The sequence below is a fragment of the Neovison vison genome, chromosome 11, assembly GCF_020171115.1.
Source record: "Neovison vison isolate M4711 chromosome 11, ASM_NN_V1, whole genome shotgun sequence".
Lineage (NCBI taxonomy): Eukaryota > Metazoa > Chordata > Mammalia > Carnivora > Mustelidae > Neogale > Neogale vison.
In genome coordinates, this window is record NC_058101.1 from 169,008,583 (window position 1) to 169,018,364 (window position 9,782).

The window sequence follows — 9,782 nt, forward strand, 5'->3', positions numbered from 1 at the left end:
GTTTGTACATTTACAGGCTCGGTAGAAAAGAAGAGAGTCTCTGGGCTTATCAGGAGTGGTATATTTTGTACTTATAATTTGGGGTGGTAATAAGTTAGGGATGGTGTCAGTCTCTATGGAATTTTGGAAGCAAGTTTCTAGGACCTTGAGGGGCTAGCTATTGCTTTGGAGAAAAGGTTATTCATGACCAGTAATTAAACCTTTATGGGAGACCCTTTCGATGTCTACCAGTGGGCCATATGCTTGGGAATGTTTGTCAACACTATCTTGGAGGCTTAGTTATAAAGTTTCCAACGGAATTGTTAAAGTAGACTTATAGGATCCTGGTTGGGGGTAGGGGTCAGTCAGGCTAGGATTGCCTTTTGCCTTAGCAAAGCCTTAAGGTGGGGGTAGTTGAGTCCCTAGAGGAGGGTCACTCTGCCTGTTTTAAGGGCTTGCCAGTAGGTAAGAAAATTTTTTTTCCAATTTATTTATTTTCAGAAAAACATTATTGCTGAGTGAAAGAAGTCAAGCGAGAGAGTCAAATATCATATGGTTTCACTTATTTGTGGAGCATAACAAATAGCATGGAGGACAAGGGGCGTTAGAGAGGAGTAGGGAATTTGGGTAAATTGGAAGGGGAGGTGAACCATGAGAGACTATGGACTCCGAAAAACAATCTGAGGGGTTTGAAGTGGCGGGGGGGTGGGAGGTTGGGGTACCAGGTGGTGGATATTATAGAGGGCACGGCTTGCATTGAGCACTGGGTGTGGTAAAAAAATAATGAATAATGTTTTTCTGGTAACCCAACCTCCCAACCCCCGCCACTTCAAATGCCTCAGATTGTTTTTAGAGTCCATAGTCTCTCATGGTTCACCTCCCCTTCCAATTTACCCAAATTCCCTACTCCTCTCTAACACCCCTTGTCGTCCATGCTATTTGTTATGCTCCACAAATAAGTGAAACCATATGATAATTGACTCTCTCTTCTTGACTGATTTCACTCAGCATAATCTCTTCCAGTCCCATCCATGTTGCTAAAAAAGTTGGGTATTCATCCTTTTTGATGGAGGCATAGTACTCCATAGTGTAAATGGACCACATCTTCCTTATCCATTCATCCGTTGAAGGGCATCTTGGTTCTTTCCATAGTTTGGCGACCGTGGCCATTGCTGCTATAGACATTGGGGTACAGATGGCCCTTCTTTTCACGACATCTGTACCTTTGGGGTAAATATCCAGGAATGCAATTGCAGGGTCATAGGGAAGCTCTATTTTTAATTTCTTGAGGAATCTCCACACTGTTCTCCAAAGAGGCTGAACCAACCTGCATTCCCACCAACAGTGAAAGAGGGTTCCCCTTTCTCCCCATCCTCTCCAACACATGTTGTTTCCTGTTTTGTTAATTTTGGCCATTCTAACTGATGTAAGGTGATATCTCAATGTGGTATTAATTTGAATCTCCCTGAGGGCTAATGCTGATGAACATTTCTTCATGTGTCTGATAGCCATTTGTATGTCTTCATTGGAGAAGTGTCTGTTCATATCTTTTGCCCATTGTTTGATGTGTTTGCCTGTTTCGTGTGTGTTGCGTTTGAGGATTTCATTATAGATCCTGGATATCAACCTTTTTCTATACTGTCATTTGCAAATATCTTCTCCCATTCCGTGGGTTGCCTCTTTGTTGGTTTTTTTTTTTTTTTTGACTGTTTCCTTTGCTGTGCAGAAGCTTTTGATTTTGATGAAGTCCCAAAAGTTTATTTTCGCTTTTGTTTCCTTTGCCTTTGGAGACGTATCTTGAAAGAAGTTGCTGTGGCAGTTATCGAAGAGATTACTGCCTATGTTCTCCTCTAGGATTCTGATGGATTCCTGTCTCACGTTGAGGTCTTTTATCCATTTTGAGTTGATCTTTGGGTACGGTGTAAGAGAATGGTCGAATTTCATTCTTCTACATAGAGCTGTCCAGTTTTCCCAGCAAAATTTATTGAAGAGACTGTCTTTTTTCCACTGTATATTTTTTCCTGTTTTGTCGAAGATTAATTGACCATAGAGTATTGGGTCCATATCTGGGCTCTCTACTCTGTTCCACTGGTCTATGTGTCTGTTTTTATGCCAGTACCACGCTGTCTTGGTGATCACAGCTTTGTAATAAAGCTTGAAATCAGGTAACGTGATGCCCCCAGCTTTATTTTTGTTTTACAACATTTCCTCAGTGATTCGGGATCTCTTCTGATTCCATACAAATGTTAGGATTATTTGCTCCAGCTCTTTGAAGAATGTCGGTTGAATTTTGATCGGAATGGCATTAAAAGTATAGATTGCTCTAGGCAGTATAGACATTTGAACAATGTTTATTCTTCTGATCCAAGAGCATGGAATGGTCTTCCATCTTTTTGTGTCTTCTTCAATTTCTTTCATGAGTATTCTGTAGTTCCTCAAGTACAGATCCTTTACCTCTTTAGTTAGGTTTATTCCGAGGTATCTTATGGTTCTTGGTGCTATAGTAAATGGAATCGATTCTCTAATTTCCTTTCTGTATTTTCATTGTTAGTGTATAAGAAAGCCACTGATTTCTGCACATTGACTTTGTATCCTGCCACGTTGCTGAATTGCTATATGGGTTCTAGTAGTTTGGGGGTGGAGTCTTTTGGGTTTTCCATATAAAGAATCATGTCATCTGCGAAGAGAGAAAGTTTGACTTCTTCATTACCAATTTGGATACCTTTTATTTCTCTCTGTTGTCTGATTGCTGTTGCTAGGACTTCTAATACTATGTTGAACAAGAGTGGTGAAAGTGGGCATCCTTGTCTTGTTCCTGATCTCAATGGGAAGGCTGCAAGCTTTTTCCCATTGAGGATGATATTTGCTGTGGGTCTTTCAAAGATAGATTTGATGAGGTTCAGGGATGTTCCCTCTATCCCTATACTATGAAGCATTTTAATCAGGAACGGATGCTGGATTTTGTCAAATGCTTTTTCTGCATCAATTGAGAGGACCATGTCATTCTTCTCTCTTCTCATATTAATTTGTTGTATCACATTGATTGATTTGCGAATGTTGAACCATCCTTGTAGCCCAGGGATGAATCCCACCTGATCATGGTGGATAATCTTTTTGATGTGCTGATGGATCCTGCTGGCTAGGATCTTGTTGAGAATCTTAGCATCCATATTCATCAGTGATATTGGTCTGAAATTCTCTTTTTTGGTAGGGTCCTTGCCTGGTTTGGGGATCAGGGTAATGCTGGCTTCATAGAAAGAGTCTGGGTGTTTTCCTTCTGCTTCAATTTTTTGAAACAGCTTCAGGAGAATAGGTGTTATTTCTTCTTGGAAGGTTTGGTAGAATTCCCCAGGGAATCTGTCAGGTCCTGGGCTCTTGTATTTTGGGAGGTTTTTGATCACTGATTCAATCTTGTTATTAGATATCGGTCTATTCAGGTTGTCGATTTCTTCCTGGTTCAATTTTGGTAGTTTATATTTTTCCAGGAATGCATCCATTTCATCTAGGTTGCTAAGCTTATTGGCATATAACTGTTTGCAATAACTTCTGATGATTGTTTCTACTTCCTTGGCGTTAGTTGTGATCTCTCCATTTTCATTCATAATTTTATGAATTTGGGCTTTCTCTGTTTTCTTTTGGATTTGTGTGGCCAGTGGCTTATCGATCTTATTCATTCTTTCAAAAAACCAGCTTCTAGTTTAATTGATACGTTCTACTGTATCTCTGGTTTCTCCCTCATTGATCTCAGCTCTAATCTTGATGATTCCCCTTCTTATGTATGGAGTTGGTTTGATTTGTTGTTGATTCACCAGTTCTTTAAGGTGTAGAGGCAGCTGGTGTGTTCTGTATTTTTCAATTTTTTTGAGGGAGGCTTGGATGGCTATGTATTTTCCCCTTAGAACCGCCTTTACTGTATCCCATAGATTTGGACCGAAGTGTCTTCATTCTCATTGGTTTCCATGAATTGTTTCAGTTCTTCTTTGATCTCCTGGTTGATCCAAGCATTCTTTTTTTTTTTCTTTTTGACGAGGTTCGTCCTATATTTGCTTATTTATTTATTTTTTCTCTTCTCATATACTTTTTTTCCCAATTTATTTATTTTCAGAAAAACAGTATTCAATATTTTTTCACCACACCCAGTGCTCCATGCAAGCTGTGCCCTCTATAATACCCACCACCTGGTACCCCAACCTCCCACCCCCCCCACCACTTCAAACCCCTCAGACTGTTTTTCAGAGTCCATAGTCTCTCATGGTTCACCTCCCCTTCCAATTTACCCAAATTCCCTACTACTATCTAACGCCCCTTGTCCTCCATGCTATTGGTTATGCTCCACAAATAAGTGAAACCATATGATAATTGACTCTCTCTGCTTGACTGATTTCACTCAGCATAATCTCTTCCAGTCCCGTCCATGTTGCTACAAAAGTTGGATATTCGTCCTTTCTGATGGAGGCATAATACTCCATAGTGTATATGGACCACATCTTCCTTATCCATTCATCTGTTGAAGGGCATCTTGGTTCTTTCCATAGTTTGGCGACTGGGGCCATTGATGCTATAAACATTGGGGTACAGATGGCCCTTCTTTTCACGACATCTGTACCTTTGGGGTAAATACCCAGGAGTGCAGTTGCAGGGTATAGGGAAGCTCTATTTTTAATTTCTTGAGGAATCTCCACACTGTTCTCCAAAGAGGCTGCACCAACTTGCATTCCCACCAACAGTGGAAGAGGGTTCCCCTTTCGGCACATCCTCTCCAACACATGTTGTTTCCTGTTTTGTTAATTTTGGCCATTCTAACTGGTGTAAGGTGATATCTCAATGTGGTTTTAATTTGAATCTCCCTGAGGGCTAATGATGATGAGCATTTCTTCATGTGTCTGATAGCCATTTGTATTTCTTGATTGGAGAAGTGTCTGTTCATATCTTCTGCCCATTTTTTGATGTGTTTGTCTGTTTCGTGTGGGTTGAGTTTGAGGAGTTCATTATAGATCCTGGATCTCAACCTTTTGTCTGTACTGTCATTTGCAAATATCTTCTCCCATTCCGTGGGTTGCCTCTTTGTTTCTTTGACTCTTTCCTTTGCTGTGCAGAAGCTTTTGATTTTGATGAAGTCCCAAAAGTTTATTTTTGCTTTTGTTTCCTTTGCCTTTGGAGACGTATCTTGAAAGAAGTTGATGTGGCTGATATCAAAGAGATTACTGCCTATGTTCTCCTCTAAGATTCTGATAGATTCCTGTCTCACGTTGAGGTCTTTTATCCATTTTGAGTTGATCTTTGTGTACGGTGTAAGAGAATGGTCAGTTTCATTCTTCTACACATAGCTGTCCAGTTTTCCCAGCACCATTTATTGAAGAGACTGTCTTTTTTCCACTGTATATTTTTTCCTGTTTTGTCGAAGATTCATTGACCATAGAGTTGAGGGTCCATATCAGGGCTCTCTACTCTGTTCCACTGGTCTATGTGTCTGTTTTTATTCCAGTACCATGCTGTCTTGGTTGATCCAAGCATTCTTAAGCAAGGTGGTCTTTTGCTTCCAGGTGTTTGAGTTCCTTCGGAACTTTTCCTTGTGATTTAGCTCCAGTTTCAAAGCATTGTAATCTGAGTATATGCAGAGAATCATCTCAGTCTTTTGGTATCGGTTGAGTCCTGATTTGTGACCCAGTATGTGGTCTATTCTGGAGAAGGTTCCGTGTGCACTTGAGAAGAATGAGTATTCTGTTGTTTCAGGGTGGAATGTTTTGTATATATCTATGAGGTCCATCTGGTCCAATGTGTCATTCAATGCTCTTGTTTCTTTATTGACTTTATGCTTCGATGATCTGTCTAATTCTGAAAGTGGCGTGTTAAGATCTCCTACGATTAGTGTATTCATATCGATATGACTCTTTATCTTGATTAACAGTTTTCTTAAGTAATTGGCTGCTCCCATATTGGGAGCATAGATATTTACAATTGTTAGATCATCTTGGTGGATAGTCCCTTTAAGGATTATGTAGTGTCCTTATGTATCTCTGACTAAAGTCTTTAGTTTGAAGTCCAATTTATCTGATATGAGAATTGCTACCCCAGCCTTCTTTTGAGTCCCATTGGCATGAAAGATGCTGCTCCATCCCTTCACTTTCAGTCTGCGTGTATCTTTAGGTTCAAAATGGGTATTTTGTAGACAGCATATGGATGGGTCCTGTCGTTTTATCCAATCTGCAACCCTGTGCCGTTTTATGGGTGCATTTAGGCCATTCACATTGAGAATGATTATTGATAGATACGTTTTTATTGACATCGAGTTACCTTTGAAGTCTTTCTTTCTGTAGACTGTCTCTATATTTCTGTTCAATGCTACTCTTGGGATTTTCCCTCTTTTATAGAACCCCCCTTAATATTTCCTGCAGTGTCGGCTTGGTGGTTGCATAGTCTTTTAAGCCTTGCCAGTCTTGGAAACTCTTTATCTCTCCATCCATTTTGAATGTCAGTCTTGCTGGATAAAGTATTCTTCGCTGCATGTTCTTCTCATTTAGTGCCCTGAATATATCTTGCCAGCCTCTTCTGGCTTGCCAGGTCTCTGTGGACAGGTCTGACGTTATTCTGATGGGCTTCCCTCTGTAAGTAAGGAGCCTCTTTGCCCTGGTGGCTTTCAAGAGATTATACCTACAATTATAATTCCTCAATTTGACTATCAGGTGTTGTGGTGGTTTTTTGGAATGTATAATCTTGGGTGGAGACCGTTCAGCCTCTAGTACATGAACGCTGGTTTCATTCGCGAGATTCGGAAAATTTTCATGAAGGACTTGTTCCACGATATCTTCTAGACTTCTTTCTTTCTCCTCCCCTTCAGGGATTCCAATAATTCTGACGTTGCAACGCTTCATGGCATCACTTATTTCCCTGATTCTTCTTTCACGGTTTCTAAGCTCTTTGTTCCAGGCTTCCTCCTGATCCTTTCTCTCTATCTGTTTGTCTTCCAGATCACTAATTCTATCTTCTGTCTCAGTTACCCTAGCTTTGAGAGAGTTTAGATTAGATTGGAACTCATTGAGAGCATTGTGAACCTCCTCCCTTGTAGCTTTAAGCTCCGCCCTAACATTGTGAACATCCTGTCTGGTCGCTTTCAGTTAGGCCCTAATCAATACTGTTTGGTCATCCATGGCTTTCTCCAACCTAGCCATTGCCTGGATAATTGTTAGCCTGAATTCTCTTTCCGACATATTGTCTATGTTGTTAGCTGTTAGCTCTGTTGCAGAAGGTCCATCCTCTGTATTTTTCTTCTGTTGGGCATTCCTCCTCCTAGTCATTTTGGTGGGAGATGACTGAACAGATGTAGCTAGATGTATCAATTCTGGTGCAGTCAAGGTGCACCCTGGAACACTTCTGAGCAATCAGGATTCCCCACCCAAACGAGAGACAAAAGAAAAGAAAAAGAAAAAGAAAAAAAAAAGAAAAGAAGAAGAAGAAAAAGAAAAAGAAAAAAAGAGAGAGAGAGAGGAAAGAAAGGGAAGATGAAAAAGAACGTTCTGCCCAGATGGGCCCCAAGGTAAGATTTATGAAGTAGACAAACGAAAAGAGATAAAAAGTCTGATACAAGTATATGGCAAGAGAATAAATATATATATATATGCAAGTAAAGAATGAACCTCGTTAAAAAGAACCACAAGTATAAAATTTATATGCCATCAGGACAAACAGAAACAACACAGAAACACTGAAGATGGTAGAGTTCTTATAAATTCTCAGTGTGTACGAGGAAGGTTGTTTTGATTCTTCCTGGATGTATCTTGATATCTTTGTTAAAGCACTCAACTTTCCTAAGATAAAGGGGATTAAAAATTGGTTTATCTATAGGGGTAATATTGATTGGGTAAAGGAGACTATTTTGAAGTTTAACTCTATATGAATATTAGAAGATAAATATAAAAAGGGATAAACTAGACTAAACTAAACTAAACTAAAATTTTAAAAAAAGGAATTCAAAAAATAAAAATGCAAAAGAAAAACATAGGTGTATGTATCAAAAATTTCAGGTTAGAAAGGTATTATGGAATTTGATGTACTGTACAGCTCGCTGTGATGGTAAATAGGTTAAAAAATTACCTATGTGTAAAAAAAAAATGAACCTGAATAGTGGAAATGAGCGAACAATACAAGTTTTCCTATGAAGTAGTGGTTGTTCTCTTGTAGCCCTTTTTTTTCTTTCTTGGTTTGTTTTCTGGGGGAGGGGCCTGTCACGTGGGTTGGCAGTCAATGATGTTTCCTGAGTTGAGTCCTTCCGCCCCCGTCAAGGGGGTGGGCTCTGGGGAAACTGGTTTTTTTTCAGGCTTTCAGTCATAAAAAGCGGTTTTTTATGCTTGTTCACTTTTTTTCCTCTCACCTTGACCGCCTTTGATGGTTTTTGTAGTATTAGAAGAAATCAAACCACAACCTGATCTCCCTCTCAGAGAGAAGCCTCAGTCTGGGTACAGAAGCTGCATAAATTCCCCCTTGGCTGCTGGCAGAGCAGGTTCTAAGGTGCAGACCCTGGGGGCACAGGATCTTTTGCTTGTACCCAAAGCCGAGGCAGTGGCGGCTGTCTGGGCGCTCCCAACCGCCAGAGAGGATCCAAGCAACAGTCGCACACTGAGATTTTGCCGCTGACCTGGGCTGGGAGTGCCCGGCTTGCGCGCACCTCTTTTCAGAGGCGGCTCTGGGTCGGGCGCGCATCTGGGGCACTGAGAATGGGGCGCTGGTCCGTAAGCCCCAGGCTGGGCTTTTGCGCGCCTCTGTCAGGGGAAGAGTTTCGGGCATGCGGCTTAGGTTTTGAAACAATGGCGCTGGTCAAAGAGCGTCGGCCGGGCATTTGTAACTCAGGGGAGCATGAGGGATGTGCGCGAGCATCTCAAGCTTTGTGGTAGGGCTATCGCGCGTTCTGCAGACCGGCGCGGCTCCCATCCCCTCACAGGAACCAGAACCCACCTATTCTCGGGCGCGCTGGCGATTTAGGGAACAAGAGCGGTTACTCCACCTCACTCTCTCTGCCTCAGCGCCGGGGAGGCTGTCTGGGGCCCGGGACTTAAGCCCCTGTCCCTAGCTGCCCCGATTCCCACAATTTCCCCCCGCAATCCTTTGCTCTTTTAGAGTGCTTTCAACCAGTCTCCAAGTGAATGCTGGTCCCCAGACGCAGGGCACTCTCCCTCATATTGGGGTATTACATTCCAACCGGTCGCTTCTGGTGGCTCCCTCCCCCTTTTGTTTATCTTCCAATATCAGTCCGCAGTTCCCATTCTGCTTTACCTGCCCACTGGCATCTTCTGCCCCTGTAGAGATCCAGACTTGTATAATTTTGAACTCAGGCTGATTTCATGGGTGATTGGAGTTCTTTGGTAGGTAATCAGCTCACTTTGGGGTACGGCTGAAAAGGCGCCTCTTCCTACTACCCCGCCATCTTGTCCCCCCAGTCTAGGTAAGAAAATTTAATAATTTTTCTTCTGCCTCTGTTTCCCACATTCCCCCCTGAACTATGTTGACCCTTAAATCTTTACGGTAGTTGAAGATGGAAGGTCTCATCTTCTGTAACTTCTTCCTGCTGAATAGGGGTGTAGAGTTGTCCCTACCTACTTGGGTCAACATTGATCAGTTGAGGAACGTGTAGAGAAGTTACAAAAGAGGGAGGCAGCTGAATCCAGCGCTGACAGTGAGGAAGTGTCTCTGTGCGTGTTAAGTATCATCTGTCGTCATGAAGTCATTGCAGCAATGGAGCTTGGCACCAAGCAGAGAAACACTGAACAAGGCAACACATTAAGATTATCAAGGCCATAAGGATGAGAACG